The sequence below is a fragment of the Rhinolophus sinicus genome, linkage group LG14 (assembly GCF_036562045.2).
Source record: "Rhinolophus sinicus isolate RSC01 linkage group LG14, ASM3656204v1, whole genome shotgun sequence".
NCBI classification, from domain to species: domain Eukaryota; kingdom Metazoa; phylum Chordata; class Mammalia; order Chiroptera; family Rhinolophidae; genus Rhinolophus; species Rhinolophus sinicus.
Window position 1 is genome coordinate 49948458 of NC_133763.1, and position 22786 is coordinate 49971243.

The 22786-nt window shown below is 44.7% G+C and overlaps 1 long non-coding RNA gene across 1 annotated transcript in view; it reads left to right on the top strand.

Annotated features, from left to right (window-relative positions):
- Positions 1-16454, top strand: part of LOC109451563 (uncharacterized) — a 75255-nt gene extending 58801 nt beyond the window's left edge. Inside the window, exon 4 of the long non-coding RNA XR_012491611.1 lies at positions 15386-16454. This is a non-coding gene — a long non-coding RNA (uncharacterized LOC109451563). The remainder of the gene's footprint in view (positions 1-15385) is intronic.
- The last annotated feature ends 6332 nt before the right edge of the window (positions 16455-22786 follow it).

The following is a 22786-nucleotide window of genomic DNA, read 5'->3' on the forward strand; positions in this document are numbered from 1 at the left end:
CACCAGGGGTCACCTGACAACCCCAAAGCACAAGGAGGGGCAGCCTCACCACTTGGGGTCACATTTTCTCCTCCTCCACTGACGAGAAGAAAGAACCAGGCACTAGGGTCGGGGCGACATGTATATAATTTTTATTTTTCCTAAATCATCCCAACTTCCAATTCTACAAGGTAGACATTTCCACAGTTCACGTTTGAGGAAACTGAGGTTCAGAGAAATCAAGTAACGTGATCGTGGTGACCCAGTTAGTAAAGGTTAGAGTCAGGATTAGAAGTTTTAGCCAATGCCCAAATTCACCACGTTGCTATTGCCACAAAAGCATGCAGGTCTCCCAGCTGGAATTGAGCCGATGGAAGTATAGTTGTCTCTTGTGATATCACTGTCACTGTGAGCAGATTCAAAAACTGAGGCATCTCTCCCCTCAAACTCCCCTCATCCTCAACTGCTTTCCTCACCTCAACCGAAGCACTTAGCTGGACCCACAGGAGTGTGACAAATATCAACAACAGGGGTTGCTATGAATGGATGGAAACCAGACAAGCCAATGACCAAGAGCCCACCAATTGTGTGAGCTAGAAGAAACCCCCCCAGAGATCATCTGGAAGAAGCCAGGGAAACTGAGGCCCGGCGACTCAAGGCCACTTGTCAATGTCACACACAGTAAAGTCAGTGGCAGAGGCAGGACCAGGACCTAGATCCATTCCTTTGTTCCACCTTCACATGTTGCGCCATAGACAACTAACGAGTGTGTGTAAAGCTCTTTAGAACAATGTCTGAGGCATGGTAAGTGCTATGGATGTGACTGCAAAACACAATACAATACAGTACAGTACCTATTTCCTCCTGCCTGTACCTACCCTGGCTGGACCAGACCCCTGGGACAGAATTGCTGAGATGTAGGCACACCTGTGATCCTGGAAGAGAGCCTGGGGCGCAGAAGGTAAATGATCCCACCCTGCTTAGCAGGCAGAGGAGCAAAGTGGTGAAGAAACTGGGTGGGTGGCTGGAGTCGATCCAGGGAGTCAGAATGAGGGCTGAGAGGAGGATCGAGGTTTTGAACTCGGATCCTCCCAACTCCAGGAATTCAAGCAGCCCTCCTGCCAGGCACTCCACTCTGGATGGCATCTAGGACAGAGTGTATTCTGATGGCCCAAAGCTAAGCTGCTTTGGCAAGGTCTTCAGAGGTCCACTTTAGTCCTCACCTGGGTCCCTCCCTAGCTCAGTAAGTTTCTGATGAAATTAAGGAAAATGTCATTTGGGCTATGGATCCAGAGTGATTGTCTAAAGAGGCTGAATCTGGCTGTCACGACATATCTAAGAGCAGATACCCAATACCCCAGAAAAGGAGGTGTAGGACAAGGGCCAGGCTGGGAACTAAGGGTCTGCCAAGCTCTCTTCTGCATCCTCACGTTCTGCTTAAGAAAGGGTCTTAGAAAGAGGTGTTGAAGTCTGTATTCTATACATTAAAAAATATGGAGATGCAAAGAGGGTTTGGAGAGGGAGCCAAAATCTGATCAAAGAATTGGTAAATAATACCTGCAAGGAAAGATTGCAGAAGTGGGCTGTTACTCGGCGTGGAATACAATGTGTCAGGCTTTGAAGGAGGCGTACTTCATATTCTTCTACTTGGAGATGAAAAGACAGGAAGATGACCTTCTAAAGGTCATCTGAACTATCCATCAGGGTCCCCTGGACAAGGATTCGTTAGCCTCCTATGGGCTCAGCCTATCCTCCGTGGGAGACAGGGCCATCCCTTAGCCATAGGAAGCTGACATTTTGGTTGCAGAAAAGAGCTAGTTAGACAAAATAATCAGTGTAAATGACAGTATTCTGTATGTACTTGTCCTCAATGCATAATGATATAACAGTGTTAAATTACGTGAGAAAAAAAATCATTTGGAAAACAAATTCATCAAGAGTGATCTCTTTGTTGAACTAAAATGAAGGGGCCAGGGAGAGGCCCGTTTCATTGAAGGACTTCTATGGACCAGGCTTTTTGACCTCACAACACTGCGCAATAGATACTGTGATATTTCCATTATGCAGAGAAGAAAATTCCAACTCAGAGACATTTAGCAACTTACTCAAGATTATTCAGTTAATAAGTGGAGGAAAGGTCTGCCTGTTGCCAAAGGTCAGGCGCTTTCTCCCCCTGGCTGTAGAGGAAATTCTCATGACACCCAATGGCCTGGTTAGAGAGGAGGGGACAAGGCTCTGCAGGTGGGAGCAAACAGACGGCAAGAAGAATGGAGTCCAACCCCAGCAGGAGACATTGAGTTTGGCCATAACTATGAAGGTGGTGCTGTACAGTATGAGATTTCCAGGAAGAAACACAGCCCCCTCTTCTACAGTCTTTTAAAGGTGGCATTTTGAAAATTGCTTCTCCTTAGAGACAAGAGGGCAAATGAGGAGACTTTCCAATGTCTCCTCTCCCCAATGAATCTCTAACTCTACGAGTATCCTTCCCAAGACATGGTGGTCCAGATGTTTAAAGGGCCTTCCCCCTCAGAGCCTACAATAGTAACATACCAATACGTTCTGTCAGCATCTAATTGTGAGAGCAGTGAGTCCCCTGGGCCTCCTTGGAGGGCATAAGTGGGTAGTAATTGGAGCCATGATTCGTAGGCTGAGGTCACACTTTCCTGCTGGTGGAGATGCAGGCACCGCAGGCATAAGCTGTCCCCTTTAAGACTTAACTTTCCAGATAGCAGCTAACATGGGCCAGAGCATGCTATTCCAAGAAGCAGAAAGAAAAATAAACAAACAAACATAGACTTCCTTGTCTCTGGTACTTTGGTCTATGAGTCTTTGCTCAACACATCTCAAGTTTTAATCCTAAAGAAAAGGTCAGAGTCACGTCCATACCTCTGCTTGGGAGGAAGGCTGATGTGATCTTTTGGGATCCCAAACTGTAGAACTCTTTCACGGTGGGCTCGGGCCAGCGGGCTTCATGGACGTGAGACTAAGAGGAAGAGAAGGAATCCAGGATCAGCCAAGCCCGAGTCTGTCTCTGTAAAATCAGGGCAGGAAGGCAACAGGAGGCAGACTCGTTGGAGCTCTGCAAGTCCCAAGTCCAGGGATTTCACCCTAAGACAAAAATCAGGACCTTTCCCTGGAGATCTTGGGGTGGTATTTGCCCTATAGATCTGAAGGGAAGTCGTAGAAAGCAAGAAGACTGAGTGTCTTAGGAGAATTTGGTTCAGTTATAACCAATGTGTAAGGTTTGCAGTGCACACCTGCCACATAGCTCCGCCTCCTCGAACAAATCCTTGATCCAACCCCACCCACAAGGACTAAAAAGGGTTTGTTTCTCCTTTCTTTTGAAAGGTGTTTTCAGTCAAGTCCCAGGTATGGTTCTATTGGGAAAAATCATAAAATACAAGGTCAAGAAACGTTCTGCCAAGTATGCTAACAACTCAGGTGCCCTTAGACAAATCGCTCCAAAACAAAGGCGTTTTCTTGCCTGTAAAACAGAGATCCAATACCACAAGCCTGACTTGACAATGTAGCCAGTGATGGTCAGAACCTAATTCAAGAAAAAAGGTTTTATATCTCCTCCCAAACTGCTGTCTAGAGCCAACATTAATTCCTGGGGTCAAGTTATTACAGAGGATTTAGAGGCATTTAGGAGATTAAAACTATTCCCTTTTTTTTCAAGACTGGTCTCACATTCAGTCAGCTAACGGCCTCCAGTAACTCAAGGCAGAATGGATAGGACTAGGGGCTGATACCAGGGTTTAAGAGTGGTTGGATTCAGATCTGGGCTCCACTACTCAGCAGCTGTGCGACTCTCCGTTGCCACGTGGGGACCCATTGGGACGCCCAGAGTTGGTATGCAGATTATTTTAAGTTGAAGACTTTTGAGATTCATCAGATGTAGAAAGAAGCCTTCCCAGAGCTTCCCTTTTCTGACTAAAATTTGCAACTACTGGGATATGAGGCTGCCATACTCTTCTCTCTGAGGGAGTTTCATGGCTGCGCAGATGGCAGGTGACAGAAAGACCACTGCACCTGCTTAAACAAATATTATCACACACGTTCTTATCTCCCATTTGTTCTTCTAAAAACCTATTTGTCGTTCCTGAAGAAACTTATGTGTTCCTCTCATAGAAGCTTTTTCTCCCCTCCTGTCTTCCCTACTAAGTTAAATGTATAAGCCTCTAACTTTAACCATTTAGTGAGCGAGCTACTTTTGTTAGCTCCCTTACGCATATGAATAAACCTTTTTTCCTCCTATTAATCAATCTGTCTTTGTCAGTTTAATTTGCATGCCCCCATATAAGGAACCTAAAGGCAGAGGAAAAGTTTTTTCTCCCTTTCAACTGCATCTGGCTCACTTGTAAAATGATGATAATATAGTAACTATCAAATGTATAGATTGCTTATAAAGATTAAATGAGATATATGTATATCACATTTGGCATGAAGTGAGTGCTATTTAAATATATATATAATGTACATATTAAAACGTACATGTCTAGATAGGTAAAGCATGCAATGAATCATACGTCTGTGCTGAAGATCAAAATTATAGACGGGAGAGCACTTTGGAAAGAGTTAAGCGTTTTATCATGGAAACATGGTGTTACCATCATTGTAACTATTATGCCCACCTTCAAGGCCACCAGAAATGGCCAGGCGCTGCACACATCCGAAGGTGCCATTCGCATATAACCTTCCCTTTGTACCTGAGAGCATGACCTTGAATCTGCATTTCCCTCACAGTATCTTCCTTCCAAAGTCTGAGGAACAGCGCCTGCTCTGTAGAGTCATTCATTCACTGATCATTAATTCCGTGAAAGTGTATTGAGGACAGAGTGTGCAGAGGTGAATGAGACACAAATTCTGTCCTGATGGCTCGGGAGAATGCCCTGTGCACCAATTAGTAGAATACGATGTAATGAGCGCTCAAGTGGGCACACGTACAATGTGGTACAAGAAATTCGAGGGTTTCCAACTGTGCTTCTAAATGGTGGTGGTGGGGCAGGGGACAGTGGTGACCAACAGGAGCAAAAAGTGAGAAAGTCTACTTCCCTTCAAAAATAAGAGTCCCCACAAGCACCGGAAGTTGTCAAGAGGTCTCTGTCATGGGGTTCAGACTGCCAGAGAAAGCCAGTGGGGACCTTTTTTTACAGCCAGAAGGCACGGACCACTCTGCTGAGCACTTCCATGGTGCTTCTGTGGTGGTAGGACGATTCAGAAACAGCTCCCCCAACACCAGACCCAACCCAACCCCAGCTTTGGAGTACGTGGAGGGGAGGACGAGAAGGGACAGGGATCTGTCACTTAAACCCCACACCCAGTGAATTTCAAATGTGGAGTCTCATCGAACATGAAGACTTGCTTCTCAGAAGATAGACCAAAGTCTGCCGGCTCTGGATAGATGAACTCTCTTTGCATCTGTATGGCCTCTTTAAAAGTGGCCATAAAACAGGTTGTAGCTGGAGACAGAATCTCATCCCTGTTCCTTATTTGTGTGATCTCAGGCAAACCACTGAGCTCACCATTCATGTCTGTAAAGTGGCCATAATAACACCATCTTCACAAGTTTGTTCTTCGGACACTACCCACCTTTGTTATTATTGCTCACTCTGAGATGGAGGTGAGATCTCAGGAGAGAAGCAGAGCACAGAGGTCCCTTCCATTCCCAAAAGGGTCTGTGTCTCCACATCGCCTGCCCCCAACCCCTAAGGAACCTTTGTAACTTGTCACAGAAAGGAGATCTTGCTGGAACATTGTGCTACTGAGCTGGTGAGCTCAGCCCTTCCCCAGCTCCAGTGCCTTAATTTGTAAAGAAGGAATTCTGAGGCTAATCTGAAAGGAAGTCAAATTGTTTTCGGAAAACAATAGCAAAGTAACTACAAGTCATTAATTTCCTCCCTCGGGCCTGAAATCAAGTTCGTCTGGGTAGCTGAAAGGACGGGTAGCACTGTTTACTTAAAGACCTCTGGACAGGACCCATAAATTAATTCCTGTGCATGACTTTCTGGAATGAGAGGAGGTGAGTCATGGAAGTCGGAGAATGCCTGAGAGTGGAGAGGAGGTTTCTGTGTCTTCAGGGCACAGCTGAAGCCCTGATGCTGGCCTGCCTTTTCTGGTCCACTGGGTGAGGATTTATTTGGATACATACAAGTGCCCAGTGGACATCTGTCCTCTAAGATGGTTCTTAATAAGTTTCTTCCCAGAGCAGAGCAGAAAACCTCAAAATTATGTTCCCTGCTCTCCCTTTCAAGGCCTCTAGAAACGTGTATCTCAGGCAGGGAGCTCTAGAAATTCCTCTGGATAGGAATTTCCTCGGTGACAGGAGCAGACGAAAGATAAGATGTACAATCATGACTTCTTAGAAGGTTTTGTCAGTGCCACACAGGTATCAAGGACTCATAGATAACTAGACACTGGAGCTTGAAGAGAACTTAAAGGGCAGCTGGACCAGAGGAGGGTACCAAGGCCAAGGTCAGGAGCAGACGCCAAATCTCTCAAAAAATGGAGGAAACCTGGGGACTTCCCTTAGAGCTGGTCAGGGCAATTAATTAATAATGAATCCTCTGACTGCTGCTTGGGCACGTAGCTGAAAGTCCTTGGAGATAAACGTATTCAAAACTAGAGAAAAGACATGATTTCTTGACCTCTTGGAACAACTTGTCTCCAAGAGCGAGAGCTGACGTTAGAGCCCTGAAGGTTTGTGAGAGGAGATGCAAAACTTTTGCACTTGAACTGTTTTTAAACATCTCTGGCCCAATCATGAACTTGATGATTTGGAGTTTGGCCAGAGGATCTTAAAATGACACGCATGGACCCCTAGAAGATTTACGGTGGGCTTCACGGGACCTAGAAACGCCTTCATTCATACACAAAGTCCATAGTTTTGATCCGATTTACAAAGCACTCTTGACCCAGATGAGATCAGAGATCACTGCTCTAGGTCTAGAAGGTCAAGAAAGAGGATTTTCCACCAACCTCCTAAGTAATTGAAACAAATCTAAGAGGTCAACGTGTTCTACCCTTTCCCTGACGTAGAAGCCTCTTATTAAACAGGTTGAAATCCGCCCATAGACATGAGGTGAACTTCTCAGTTCAGTCTTCACCTGTCAGGTATGGAAAGGCCCTCTGAGGTCAGTTTATCCGCTTCTTGCTTTTGTCACTTCTCTAAAGTCACACAGCTAGTCAAGACTGACAGCCAGAGTTCATTACACCTAGTCCAGCGCTCTTTCCACTGCCTCATAAGGTTGCCAAGTGTTTATTAAGCACCTTACAGATGGTCATGAAACTGTCCCAAATGCTAGGGGAGCTTCAGGATTACAGGTCCTAGCCCTGACCTCAGTGAATTTGTAAATGTATTGGGTAAATGAATGCGTAGCCTTAAAATAAGGAATTCTTTTCTTAAATCCTCTCCTAACAATTGGGGAAAAGTAAGTGATTGTATTAGTCAGAGTTCTCCAGAGAAACAGAACCAATAGGAGATAGATGATAGATAGATAGATGACAGATAGATAGACAGATAGATAGATAGACAGACAGATGATAGATACATAGCTACTGTGTTTCCCCCAAAATAAAACCTAGCTGGACCATCAGCTCTAATGCATCTTTTGGAGCAAACATTAATATAAGACCAGGTACTATATTGTATTATATTATATTATATTATATTATATTATATTATATTATATTATATTATATTATATTATATTATTATGTTATATTACATTACATTACATTATATTATATTATGACCCGGTCTTATATTAAAATAAGGGGTCTTATATTAATTTTTGCTTCAAAAGACGCATTAGAGTGGATGGTCCAGTTGGGTCTTATTTTCAGGGAAACACGGTAGGTAGATAGATAGATAGATGATAGATAGATAGATAGATAGATAGATAGATAGATAGATAGATAGATATTATGGGAATTGGTTTACGTGATTATGGAGGCTGAGATACACCATATGCCATCTACAAGCTGGAGAACCAGAAAAGCCAGTGGTAAAAGTCAGCCTGGATCTGGAGGCCTGAGAACCAGAGGAGCTTATGGTATAACTCCCATTCTAAAGCCAAAGGCCTGAGAACTCCGGGCGGGGGCGGGGGAGGGGGGCTAGTATAAATCCCAGAATCCAAAGGCATAAGAACCAGGAGCTCCAATGTTCAAGGGCGGGGGAAGATAGAGGTCCCAGTTGAAGAAGAGTGTGAGAGGGAGAAAATTCAACCTTCTTCTGGCTTTTTGTTCTATTTGGGCTAGAATGGGTGATGCTACCCCAAATTGGTGAGGGCAGATCTCTTTACTTAGTCTACCAAATCAATGCTAATCTCTTCCTGAGACACCCTCACGGATGCAGCCAGAAATAATGTTTTACCAGCTTTCTGGGCATCCTTACCCCAGTCAAGTTGATACATAAAATTAACTATCACAGTGCGAATAGGGAAGACATAAATCACTAACATAGCTGCTCAATCCCTGGGCAACTCTAACAGCTCAATTTATGAGAAGTAATACTCATTCAAAATTTAGTTATTGGTGCCAATCTCTAAGATCCTTCCAGTCTTAGAAACCGTTTGTGTGCTGGATTAACAAATGAAGCATAAGCAAAAGGATTTGCCCACAAGTTTGCAATCTATTACAATATAAGAGGGATATTTATTTATTTATTTATTTATTTTTATTGGGGAACAGTGTGTTTCTCCAGGGCCCATCAGCTCCAAGTCAAGTCTTTGTCCCTCAATCTAGTTGTGGAGGGCGCAGCTCAGCTCCAAGTCCAGTCACCATCCTCAATCTTTAGTTGCAGGGGGCGCAGCCCACCATTCCATGTGGGAATTGAACCTGCAATTCCTTGTTGTTGAAAGCTCGTGCTCCAACCAATTGAGCCAACCGGCCGCCCCTCCAGAAGCTCAGCGGCAGCTCATTGTCTTCAATCTAGTTGTGGAGGGGACACAGCTCACTGGCCCATGTGGGAATCAAACTGGCAACCCTGTTGTTAAGAGCCCATGCTCTAACCAACTGAGCTATCCAGCCGCCTCCTAAGAGGGATTTTTTAAATATTTAGTAAATACAGGGCAAGAAGTCTTCCAAACTGAAAATGGTTGTATCCTAAAAGCTCCAATGTGACTTGGTGGTGTGGAATTTGGAGCATATTTTCCCATAGAAAGAATGTTGTGAAGGGTAGTTAGCGTTCCAGGCTAGCCCCTAAAAGTTTATTTAAGGCTTGATGTTGCTTAACTGCAGTGCCGAGAACACTGAAGGCTAACAGCTGAGTTAAGATGGCCTCTGAATGGGAATAAAGAGGCCACGTTCTGACTGGGGACTCTAGGAATACACTACACACTCCAGAGTTTCAGATTCTAGAGTCTCTACCGCAAACCTACACTGGGGATGGCCTCTTCCTGCCCCCATCTCTTCCCAGGAAAGGGAACTAACATTAATTGATCACCTAACATTTTTAATGCAAGGACTAACCCCTTCAGCATTATCCCTTTCATAAACCAAACTCTGAGCCCAACTGCAAACAAAAAGCTTTATTTCTTTCAAACCCTAATAGTGTTTTCGTAATTATAAAAAGTAACAAAATAGTGTGGCATTGTAAAAATGTAGTAATACAGAAAAGTATAAACCGGAGTTAAAATCACCTATAACCACTGTTAAACTGTTGATAACTACATTTTACCCATCACATTTTTATTCTTATATTTTTTTACAGAATTGGGATTATGTTATGAACACTATATTGTAATCTGCTTTTTCTTTCACTTAACGATATGTCAGGGACATTTTCTATGTCAATAGATATATATCTTCTTCACCTTTTTAATGATTATGTGGGGGTGCAGTGAGAGGGAATGGCACCCAAAGGCAATATAATGTTTGTGCCTTTCTCTCTACAAGGATGGCACCACCGTATTAGCCTTCCCCAAAACAAGCATCTCTGTGGTACCCCCTAGCCTGATTCCAATAGACATGTCCCCTCCACACATTGCTAAGTCCTTGGGTTATGTAGTGTTTTTAATCTTTGGATTTACCAAAGTTCATTTAATGCCCTATGATTGGGTATTTCAATTTTCAGTTAATAAAAATGTCACCATGTTGAAGGTAAGTAGCACTCCCCTTTCAATGTCTAAGACAAAGTAATTTGGCGTTGCTGACACATTCTTCTCTCTGCCCCCAAATAAGTTACTCTGTGTAATTCTGAGCCCTCATTTCAAAGCCTTACAAACAGCTCGTGGGAAAAAGTAGAATTTCTAAACAGAACAGTTCAAAACAAAACAAAAAACACAAGCCTCCCCTTTCAACCAACCCCTTCCCCACCACACACAGAGCACACAAAAGGAAGTGTGCTGGGTGAGTGGTGAAACACCAGGGGAGATAAGAGTGACCTTGACAGATGCTGAGAAAGCCCTTCAAAAATCTTGGGAGATGATATCTATGGGTAAACCGGGGCAGAAGTTTACATCCTGAACAGCTAAACCAAACTTTGTAAAAGCTCTTGCCACTCCCTTCAAGCCTGCTGCCCCCAAAACAACAGTCACCTGCTTCAGCCCTGCCCAGGTTTCCCTGCGCTCCCACAGTCTCTGGGGCTGAGGGACCAACGCTGCCTTTGGTGGCGAGGATGTGTGTGAAAGACAAAGACGGCTAGGACAGTGAGAGGCCAGGGAGAAATATGCTCATCGGGGACTCAGAAGACCTGAGCTCAAGTACTAAGTGACCAGAGTCCAGTGACCTTGAGAAATCACTAATGCTCTTTGGCCCTCTGTTTCCATCTGGGTAAAAGGAAGGGATTAGGCAAAATTCCACTGACTCTTCCTTGCAGTTCTGAAATTTGGTGTCTCTGTGATTCTAAGTAATTGATTCTCTCTATACGCAGCCGAAGCTTGGAAGAAGTTGGAGTTTGTGTTGGCTGCCCAACTACAAACTACTCTTTATAGCCGCTGCCTTCCCTCATCACCCAGCGCTCTGGGGAACACAAAACATCTTCTTCGGCACTTTTTATTCCAGATGGTAGCACTGTATTGACATCTTACGGGTCGTCCAGATAAGAGCAGACATAAGCAAACGCTTGGAGGTGTGTTTCCATCAGTATGCTTTCTGCTGTCAGTCACAGAATACTGGGTGAGGTCAACCACACTGAGCACGATACTGTGGGAACTATAGGGTGTGTTAAAGCTACGGGTGGCCCACTTATAACCGACCCATGTCTTGATTCATTTGTTTCATCACCCATCCATCCATTTGAAAAGCCCACAGAGTTTGGCACTGTGCTGGGAACTAGATATCCACATGACTCAGACATGAAAAGAGACCCAAACCGAGGAGTGTCAGAAAGTGTCAGGTGCTCCCAGACCCCTCTCAGAGGTGTGACCACCTGCAAGTCCCACAGGCATGGAGAGCTAGCTGGAAGAAAAATGCTATCTTGGTTTAGATTGCCAAGTCGACAAAGACACGGTGATATCTAAGAGGTCTATCTGGAGTGAGGGGGCTGGGCCATGATGCTGGAAGGGGCTGGCAAGGACTATCCAAGGGATCGAGTTGGAGCACTGATCTCAGAGGAACAGAGCACGGGAATCTGGAACCATGTATGTTGGCGTCTATTCACCCTACACACGAGGGTGCAGAGAGAGAGTCCCATTCCCTTTCAGGTCTGGCTTGTTGACTGTGGCCTGCAAAGGACCTAATCATAATGGTTGAAATGCAAGTTGACCTGAATAGGAGGAGATCATGACAGGTGACTTCAAACAATTATAACAATAATAATAATAATAAACATCACTTATAGTGCCAGACAGTGTCCTATGTCCTTTTTACACATTAGCTCATTTAATTTTCATAATCATTCTGTGAGGTAGGTATTAGCACCCCCATTTTACACAGGTGGAAAGCAAGAATGGAGATCTTGTCCAAGGTCACACAAATGGTTAGTGGTTAGAGCTGGGCTCTGAATCCAGGCAGTCTGGTTTCAATGTCTGTGCACTCAACCACCAAAACAATGACGTAACAATGTGAGAAGGGCGACCGTAGAGCTAAGACCAAGATGCTGTGGGGACTGAGAGAGGAGCACGTCATGAACGTGCCAGGGAAATTCTGCAGAGGAGATGACATGAGTGGTATGGCTTGAAGAATGAGTAGAAGTTCTCCAGACAAAGAAATAGGGGAAGTATATCCCAGGCAGCTTGCCACAGCATGAGCAAAGCCATGGGGCGAGAAAGAGAAGAGGCATTTTTGAAGACCAGAAAATAATTCTACACAGCTGGACCAAAAGGTATGTGGGAGCTTGGCTTGCAAAGAAGCCAGAGTTTGGGGTCAAATTGCAAACCACATTAATTTGTTCTGCAGGCAGCAGGGAGCCAAGGAAAAGATTGGGTCAAGACTCTCCTCCAGTGTTCAGGGATCCACAGAATGATTTCTCAATTGCCTGATCTTGGATCACACCCAATAGAAAATGACTTCTGCTTCGGCTACCTGTTCCTTGCTTTTAGCACCCCCAGCAATTTAGGTAGAGGTCAGGGTCAAGTGACTTCAGTCCCATTCCCAGTCCAGGGCTGGAAAGTGAAGGATGCATAGTTGTTCGAAGACAGAGCTGGCAGGACGCCCCCAGCAGCACTCTACCGTAGAATCCTGGGAAATTCTTTCACTATGGAAACCCTGAATCTGAGAAAATCCAAATGGAGGCCAGCAAAGGACTTATTTTCCTTAGAATCTCTGGAAATATCTCTAAGAGTAAACCCCTCAATTGGAAGGCTCCCTTGAACTTTGTAAGTGGGAGGCTGAATAGACAATGGAACTTGACTCCCCCAAAGACATGACTTCCGTCCAATTCACCATTTTATTCTCGTTCTCTCCAGGACACACCTGCAGCCTTTCCAAACAATGAGTCTTTCAAGTCACAAGCTGTGTCTCTACATCCAAAAGTTCCCCTACTTATAGGTAGAAAGTCTGTTAAGTTCAAGGGCTCTCAGGCCACCTGCTTCTTTTTTTAATTTATTTTCTGAATTATGGTTAACATACAGTATTATATTAGTATCAGGTGTACAACGTAGTGGTTAGACATTTATGCACCTTACAAAGTAATCACTCAGAGAAGTCTAGTGCCCATCTGACATCATACGTGTTATTCCAATATTATTGACTATATTCCCTATGCTCTACTTTACATCCCCATGACTATTTTTATAACTGCTAATTTGTACTTCTTAATCCCTTCACCTTTTTCATCCATCCCCCAGCCCCCCTCCCATCTGGCCCCCTTGCTTCTTGATGGCTGTGTGACCCCTGAGAAAGAGGCTATTGGAGGTCCTGCAGATTCAGGGACAAGGTGACACAACCACAGGAATAATCCACCAGCAAACCCTTCAGAACAAGACATGTCCCAAAGAACTCTAAACTCAACTCAAACTCAAGCTCTGTCCCTTGGTGGCTGTGGGCTTTGGGCAAGTCCCTTACACCCTCCAAGCCTTGATGTCCTCATTGTAAAAAGGCTGTTCCACATCTGACAATCCATGACAATGTTATAATGAACTACTATGCTCCAAACGCAGAGTGTCATAGAACCAGGCCTATTATCAATCAGACTCCTGCTCTCCAAGGTGTTGGGGCAAGCTCTTCCTGGGAGTGACAATTATTCAGGCTTGTCAGTGGCCTGTTAACAACCAGAAACAGCTTAGCGCAGTGCCATGCCCGTGATTCCAGCACAGAATAGGCTAAGGATGGCACGCGTGTCTGACCAGCTTGTACACAAGCCTGGGTGGAGCAGGCGGGGAGGTAGGGAGGTTTTTCCCACTGCTGTTGAGCCCAGGTGCCTCATGTGCCATCCTCCTCCCGAGCCCAGTTTCCACCCTCAGGCTCAGGTAGTAGTGTAACGCTCAAGGGCTCTGCAGTCCAGAAGCTGTTGGCACAGACCCTCCCCAGGGTCGGGGGAAATGGGTAAAATTTCTTTTCCAATAAGCATTCTTTTTTTGGTATTATTTTTGAGGTATAATTGACATGCAAAAAAGCTGTACATATTTAATATATACACCTTCTTAAAATTATTTTTATAAGAGTTTATTTGAGCCAAACTGATGACGTATGCCAGGGAGCAACATCTCAAAGCTAAGCCTTTGAACTTGGTCTCGTTAATAATAGAGGTGACATTGAGCTCCTTTGGCCTGGCTCCTGTGTCTGTCTCTCCCGTTGTTTCCTAAACTTGAACGGAGAATGGGGCTGTCATTTATTGGGCCCCTGAAATGCTTGTATTGATCCTTTAAGTGACAACAATTTGTCAGGTAAATATGATCTTTATTTAACAGATGAAGACACTGAAGAACAGAGTTTAAAGAATTTACTCAAGGTCAAGCAGCTGACAAATGGGTTTAGATGCCAGACGTTTGGACTCCAAGTTAAAGCTCCTTTCTCCCACTGCGTAATGTAGCAGGGACTAAGGCATCGAGTGTTGAAATAAATCAAAATGGTGACATGGCATTTGCCAAGAAGCACAGAGCTTGGTTGAATTTTTTCCAAAATTGTTGACTTGGCAATTACTAAGCTTCAGATGAAACCTTTGACATTCGCCATTCCCTAATAAACACTTTTTATAAAGTGCCAATCCGTTTTCCTGCCTTGTAGAAGTGCCATCGGTTGGAACTTCTTTTGACACCATCTTCTGCTATCGTTGCAGGAACAGATTAGGGGGAGGAAATCCTTTATTTACCAGAGTGAGTGGAATAGAAATATAACTTCATAGAGACAGACAGACATATGAATAATCGTGTACTTTTTAGAAATTAACTTGCTTTCCAGGAGGCCAACACTCAAAGATTAGCCCTTTAAACTGTCTCTGGTCTGCACACTCTGCAGACTTGGAAACAAAAGAGATTTGGGGGATGAAACTGACGTAGGGCGGTGCCCATGCTATTCAGGAGGACTCAGTTTCTTTTCAGACAAAGGCTCAGTGGATCATTGGGCACATTTAGAAGCCTCAGATATTTGCCAAAAGAAGTGTTTTGGAGAGAAGAGAATCTCCCACTCTCCTTGCCACAAGGAATTCCAAGATTGCTGGGCAAGATGAAGCAAAGGATTTATAGGAGGAGAGAAATTTCCTAATTTTTACATTGAATTTCCATGCATTTCCGCCTCCCCTTGTTGCTATCCACCAGTCCCAGCTAATGTTAAACCTTGAATCACCCAAGTGCCTGCAGCCCCTTGACAGAAAAGATTCAGACAAGGTATTGGGTAAGCAAGGTGATGCTTTTAAGCTAGACTTGTGTTCATAGAATATTCTAGAGTGTGTTTCACAAATACAGGCGAACCATCTGGCCAGCTTGGTTAGCTCTCTTTGCTGTGAGTGCGGTAAGCCTTGCCCTCTCCTCTCTCACTCATATTTTGCCCATGTAATTAATTCTTCTTTGTCTTTCCTTCCTGTTAGACTATGAGCTCCATGAAGGCAGGGACAGTGCCTGTCTTATTCACAGCTTTGAGCATAGTGGCCATGAATTACAGAGGTCAAGAGCATGGGTTCAAGGGAAAGACAGACCTGGGTTTGAATTCTACCGACCTACTTATTCATCATGTGACTTAGAGAAAGTGACTCCCTGTCACTCAGTTCTCTCGTCTGTAAATGTAATGGGGGTGATAAGAGCTATTGAGAAGATCACATTAATTCACACGTGTAAAGCATTTAGTGTGGCCCCTGACACTTTATGAGTGCTTAGTAAATATTCACTACTATTCTTGTATTAAGCACGAAAAGAGTTTTTTAAGTAGAATTTGTTAAATGAGACACAGCACAGGGCTGGCCTCCTTAAGGGGAATTCTTCTCCAGCCCCCTGGGATCCTGCCTGAGTGGCTCTTGGAAGCAAACGAGGAGATGATAAGCATCCTGGAGGAGCCAGCTCTTCGGATGTTCGCCTCACCCCCCTGTGCAGCCCCAGCAGTGGCAACGGAGACTCCATTCAGTGAGCTGCTTTGCTCCCAAGAAGAACCTGATCCAGGGCAAAGGAGACAAGCCCCACCGTGGAGGAAGTGTGCCCAGGTCCCTCACCTGCCCCGGATGTCGTCTGGGAGGCTATCAGCTCACAGCCTGCCCCAGCTTCCTCCACTATTGTTTAGCACTCACCACTTTCCTGATAGCCAGGCTGTGGGAACCACTGCCCAGACAGCCTGGGCCAGTGCAGGGGCAGGACTGTAGGGGAAGGGGCTCTGTCTCACAGGAGGACTGAGGCGTGTGTGTGTGTGTGTGTGTGTGTGTGTGTGTTTGGGGGGGCAGCTGACATGGGGTCCCGTCTAAGGGTTCCCCAGTATTAACATATTGAAACACCCAATACAAATGTGATGATGAGTAGTTTTGTGAAACTAAAGAAAATTAATAGTCTTCACAAGCAAATGTGTTACCCGAGTGTTTCAAGTTCTTGTTCGTCCTTGAAAAGCTAAACTGTCCCAGCTCCAACTATTTTCTAGGCTTTCCGAGTTGTAGTCAGTCCTATGAGACATCCAAGAAGTCCTTCAACTCAATCATGGAACAAAAATATCTTAAACATTGCATTTAAAACCATGTGTTAGAGATTTATTGGCTTAGGACATTTTTGGGATTCTTTACTTGTAATGTTTAGTTATTGTACCAGACATTTTGCGAATTGTTCCCTTGAATAATTTTATCTTTATATCAGTCTCTGAATTAGTGAATTTCAGGTACTCTCCTATTCATCACGAAAAAGGTTTTTTCTTTTGGTTGTATAAATAATACTCAGTGTTTAAAAAGAAAATCACAATACATAAACCATAGGATAAAAATTAAAAATCATCTGAAACGCCACCACCCTGAAATAAACATTGTGACTATATCTAAATAAACAGTATATCAGTATCGATATCTATAGAGAGACACATATGGTACTTTTGATAAAAACTGTGGAGTTTGAAATTATGAACACATTTTTTTTCCTTAAGTGCCGTGTTCTAGATAATCATGACACAAGAATCCAGGAACAGGCTTGGAATGTGATATGTAGCTCAGATTTATCTACCTATATATAATCAGATACATGTATCATAAAATATCCGTAAGTAGATAGAGATATATATGGCTAGCTATGTACAACTGCATAAATAGAGATCAGCTTACGTGACGTGTGTGTTGTTATTTGACATTCTGGTATGAATTCCTACATTATCAGCCCATCAGCATGTACGTATAATGAAGAACATGACACATCTGTTCTCTTAAAAGTTTAATGCACAATTTGTGATTAGTTATTTTGAAGGTCAACCTGGCATATGTCACAGGGTACATGGTAACATGGCGTCTGTTAGAAGCTAACAACAGGAGATCTTACGATCAGGTTCTAAATCTAGGAGAGTATTTGAAATTCAAAATCCTGCAACTAATCATAGATCAAAGTAAATCAGACCACAGTCAAAAATATCAACTCTGAAAGGAAACTCTGAGACCACCTGCTCCAGATCAGTCCCTTCAGAGATGATAAAACTGAGGCCCAGTGAAGTGGACATGTCCAGTGTGGCCGAACTTACACTAAAATTTGTTTTCCTGAATCACCGTCCCACCACTTTCCATCAGATTTTGTTTCCTATTACGTGTAGCATATGGCAGAGCTGTTTCCCCATTCTCCACATCACACTTGCTCAGAAAGGGCTGGCATCTTCCTCCGTCAGACATTTTCAGAGATTGACTCAGAGGTGGAAAGAGGGGAAACGGGGTCCCTGAGAATTCAGTTCCCGTTATGTCTGGGAAGATAAGGACAGAGGGAATATTAGCTATTATAACAACGCATGTAGTACATACAGCACTTACTAAGTTTCAAACACTGTCCCGACTTCACAGCGGCCCCCCAGTGAGGCCGTTCCTATTATCATCCCCTTTAAGAGGAGGAAAGTGAGGCACCCAGAAGTTCAGGAACATCCCAGGATTTATACCTTGAGCGGCAGAGGCCTGATAAGGAACCCAGCAGCCTTGCCTCTTGACCACCACACCACAGAACCTCTCACAGACAGAGGAGCTCAGACAAAGCGATGTTGCTGAAATCACAGAAGCAGAACTAATCGAACCCTTGTCATTGTCACCATATGCTCACAGAGAGTTATCGTATAGAAGCCAGGCAATTGCAAAGGCTATTCCTGGACCCTCTCCCTGTATACCCGGCCTCGGTCTGAGACCCTGGCCAAAGCATCAGTGACTGTGTATGGGCCCTTTGTTATTTCTTCGTTTTTTCTAATGTTTTATTATAGAAGATCTCATACATACGCAAAAATAGTCAGGATAATACAATACATTCCCATGTGTTGTTGTTTTTTAAAAATATATCATTTATTCACCCTTTTACAATATGTTTCTATATGTTGTATAATGTACTTAATATATTAACACCATCATATATTTTATAATTTATACATAAACATACATGTACTGGAGGGCATGCTCGCACTTATGACACTAAAAAATACTTTCTACTAAATATTAAAAACACACACACACTCAAGTCGCTATCAGTGATTTACGGACATAACTGACATGTCAGACAAAAATAGGCTCAGAATGTTTAGGTTCTGGTTCTGGCTCCCCTGCTTATTCGCTGGGTGACCCTTGCATACGTCACCTCATTTCTCTGAGCCTCATTTTTCTCATCCACAAACTGGGCTAGGAATTCTACCTACCTCTCAGGGCTGTGTTGCTCAAACAAGATCAGGGATGGGAAAGGCTTTACAAACCGTAATGAATCACATGCAGGTGAGGAGGAAATCACACTCACACAAGGTGGTGTGTCTGTGACACCGTGGGTTCTATTGTTTAAGTTATTTGTAATGTTTACCAACTCCCCTCTGACACTGAGCCTTATTAGTCTAGTGACACCCTCCTCCACTCGGCCCCCAAGGACACAGCAAAAGCAGGACTGGTCTCCTACAGTGGAATCAAGATGGCACCAGGCCCGGTTTCCATGGCTGGTGGAAAAAAACAGTAGCATACTGTCCTCCCTGGGTGACCACACCGCCACTTAGATGACACCCAGCCCTGCCCACTGCTGCCCGCCCCCAGCCGCCTCAGGAGGGCAACACTCCTTTGATCTCCATCCCTGGAGCACAAACGTCCCCGCCAGACCCACCAATTACACGAGGTTGCTGCCCTCTAGTCTAAGGGGCTCCCTGCCTCTCACGGAGGAGACAGTGAGACAAATGCGGTCCCTCTGAATAATCATGACTCTGAGGAACAAATAAACACGACGGGACAGCTGCCACAGCACATGGAGGCAGAGAGTAATTGAACTTGTATACATTTTGTAAGCCACTTGGAGAATATTTTTAAATTGGGATATTTCTGTCCCAGAGCTACCCTGGGGACTTTGTTCATGGACGTGCCTGCTGCCTGAGAATGGCAACTTTGCACAGACTTATGCGTTGGGGTTACGAAGGCCACATATTCAGTACGTTTCTCCAGAGATCAAGGCCTACGGAAACTGAAAGGCTGCAACACACAGCGGCTGCCCAGTTACAGGGGCTCTGGGCTCTGGGGGGCCTGTTCTTGTCATACTGGGGTATGGGATTTCTCTCCATCCCAAAGGGGGACGAACATACAGCCTCTGGTGTGAAGACTGTAGCCTGGGCTATTTGACCCATGACCCCGTGATCGCAAGGCTTATTCTTATCTGCACGTGTAACTCATCTGATGCATATTTACCTCTCAGTTCCTGAGAAATCGTCAGGCTCAATGCTGACGTGACCGATGGAAAACACAACTTCTTAGGACTTAGAGGATTTAGAAGTTGCTTGTGGCAGATGCCACGGTTTTCAAATGTGTGTTTCAAAGGAGCCTTTTCATTATTATCACCAGACGATGCTTAGCAGTCACAGGAGAAACAATGCGGGACAGCACAGGGCCTGAGCAAGTACAGGGTCAGGGAGGGTTTACCAAGGTCAATAAGACACAGTCCAGCCTCCACGGGCTCCATGGTCTCGTGGGACAAATACACAGAGGAACCTGTCGTTTCCATAAGAGAAAAGCAATACTTAAAAGGAACCAGTATAAAGTGTTTGTGAGCGCCAGAATGGAGCAACCAAGTGTCACAGGGAGTGGGAGCTGGGTATGTGGAAGGCTTCACAGAGGAGGTCATACCCTCGGCAGCTGTGGTGGGGCAGGAGGGAGGGACATGGCGGGCACACACACACACACACACACACACACACACACACACCCGCCCACAGCACCAGGAGCCCCTTGTGCAAACGCAAGCGAGTGACCAGGCTTCTAGTAGCGGGTAGGACTCCATCGAGAGCTGATGAGAGATGATGAGGCAAGAGAAGGTGCAGAGACCAAGGGAAGAAGGACTCCATCTGCAGTGATGGGGTCAAGGGGCAGTGTGCGGCGCTTGACTGCTCCCCGTCTCTAGCAGCTGCTCCCCCAAAACTAAGTAAAGCTTCTACGCCTGCCCTGCAATTGCAGCTTCCGCCTATGGTTCATTCCCTCCCTTGTCCCTCCAATCAGATGGTTACTTTAAGCCTCTCCAAAACAGAAATTCTGGAATTTCCACTGCTTCTATGACTCATTAGGGAGCTCTCTCCAGTATGTGACCGGCGCCACCATAGAAATTTCAGCAGGGGAGAGACTTGACGTAACCAATAAAATCTATCCCCAACAAACCACTGGTGGAATCTTTTGGAAATTTGGACCTTGGGCATGTTCCTTAATGTTTCTGAGTGTCACTTTCCTCATCTATAAAATGGGGGATTATAATGCCTACTTGATAAATAGCTATTGTGAAGTCGTATTTTTATGGGAGGAAATCTCATCAATAGATTCACCCAAAGGTACCACTTGGGGCTACCACTTGGCTCCCGGGTGACTTAATGCCAATTAGAAAAAGGTACCCCTCTTTCAAAATGCTTTATTCCAAGTGTCAGAAAAGTACTGTAATATACTTTTGTTTTTGTTAGAACAGACACTTGACTGCCACCTGCCAGAAAATTATCATCATAGACCACTCTAGGATGTCTCAGATGTAAGCGGACCCCTTCAGATGTGTCATCCTGTGCAGCTCTACCTGCAGCTCTACAGCCATACACAGCAATCCTACTTCAGAGAAGGGCTCATCCATCTGCTTTGTTAGAAACGAGGCTGCTGGAGGCAGGCAGAGATCCAGTGTGGCACCGGTGGGCGGAGAGAGGAAGGGTCCCTGCCAGCTGGCCCCCTGAAAACATAAGGAGCATAGAGACCGCCCTTCGCTCTCACCATCAGCAGACACTGAGAGTAGGACTAGGGCCCACTAACAAGCCTTCCCTCCGGGCTTTTACCCCTTGTCTACCCATCTCCACCCCCACCCAGGCTACCAAATACCTTTTTATTTTTTGCTTAAATGTCACCTTCTGGGGGAGGCATACTTGACCACCTTGTGTAAAATTGGAAACTCCAGCACCCACTCCCCAATTCCCCTGCTTTATATGCCTTTGGACACACCATACATTTAATTTATGTATATGCGTATTACCCACCTCTCAACTAGAAGAATGTCAGCTCTATGAGGCTGGGGGTTTGATCTGTTTCAATTCACTTCCTAAGAAGAGCTCCTGGCACACACACAAGGTACTCACATATTAGCTGAATGAATTCATTGTATTCCTTTTGGTCACTACTCTCCCTGCTTCTGAGGTCCACTCTCTTAGCTCTGTTCATTCTGGAAGTTCTTGTTCTTCTGACTCACACAGTGTGATGTGCCCACATCGCATCAGAGCTTCATTCCCAGGAATGAGGCGCTGGGCCCCGTTCAGATGTCTCTGGAAGGAGGTAGTACCTTAAATTAAAGTCCATTATCAGTACCTGTGGGTGAATCCATTGATGAGATTCCGTCCCATAATAATATGACTTCACAATAGCGATTCATCAAGGAGGCATTATAATTCCCCATTTCATAGATGAGGCAGGTGACGCTCAGAAACATTAGGGAGCACGCCTGAGTTTCCACAGGTAGAAAGTATGACAGCCAGGATTCAAATCCAGCGCTGTCTGAGCCCAAAGTCTGGAGTCAGCTTGCCGTGCTGCCATTCTCAACAGTGCCACCAACTGAAAGGTCGCGAATTACTTGGTTCACACAAGGAATCCATAGCCAGCGTTACTCAAGTGGGCCATTTCTCTCTCCCCATTACACACAATTCCAGTGATAAATCATTTTCATCAAGGCAGATGGCTTCCTGTTTGGGGAATTGAAAGCAGGGAAACCAAAACAGAATCTGTCACTGTTTAACTTGAACTTGAGGAAAAGATTAGATGGAATAAATTTCAGCCATTCAGATGCTCCTTTGAATAGGTTTGTTTTTTTCTCTTCGGTGAAGTGACAAAGCAAAGACTTGTACTGTGAACGGTACTGATTCCTTAATGCTTAGCCATCTGTTTAGTGTTTAAAAAAATTAGGGAAAGGTGAGTAGTCTAGAGTAAGGGGCCTTGGAGAAATGGTCCTGAGTGGGCTGTACCAGGGATGGTGCCAGGCCCCTGAGCCAAATCCATTCCTTGAACACTGATGAAGTACGTACCACGTTCCAGGTTGAACCGACCACACACATACGAGAATATGTTTTATTAAGAACCGAGTCTTACCCAGACTGAACTCCAGAATCAGGACCAAAATAGTTGTCACATCCACAGGGTGCAGATCCAACGTCTGGAGATGAAAACATTAAAGGGATGAGAACCGTATGTGATTTACTGTACGATAAACGGCAAACATAATTATAGGCGGGAGCACATGCCTCACATTGGGACCCTGGTGGTCACTCGCAGCCCCTCCTTAATAAGAAGGAATAGACGACACCTCAGCCAGCAGGACACAAA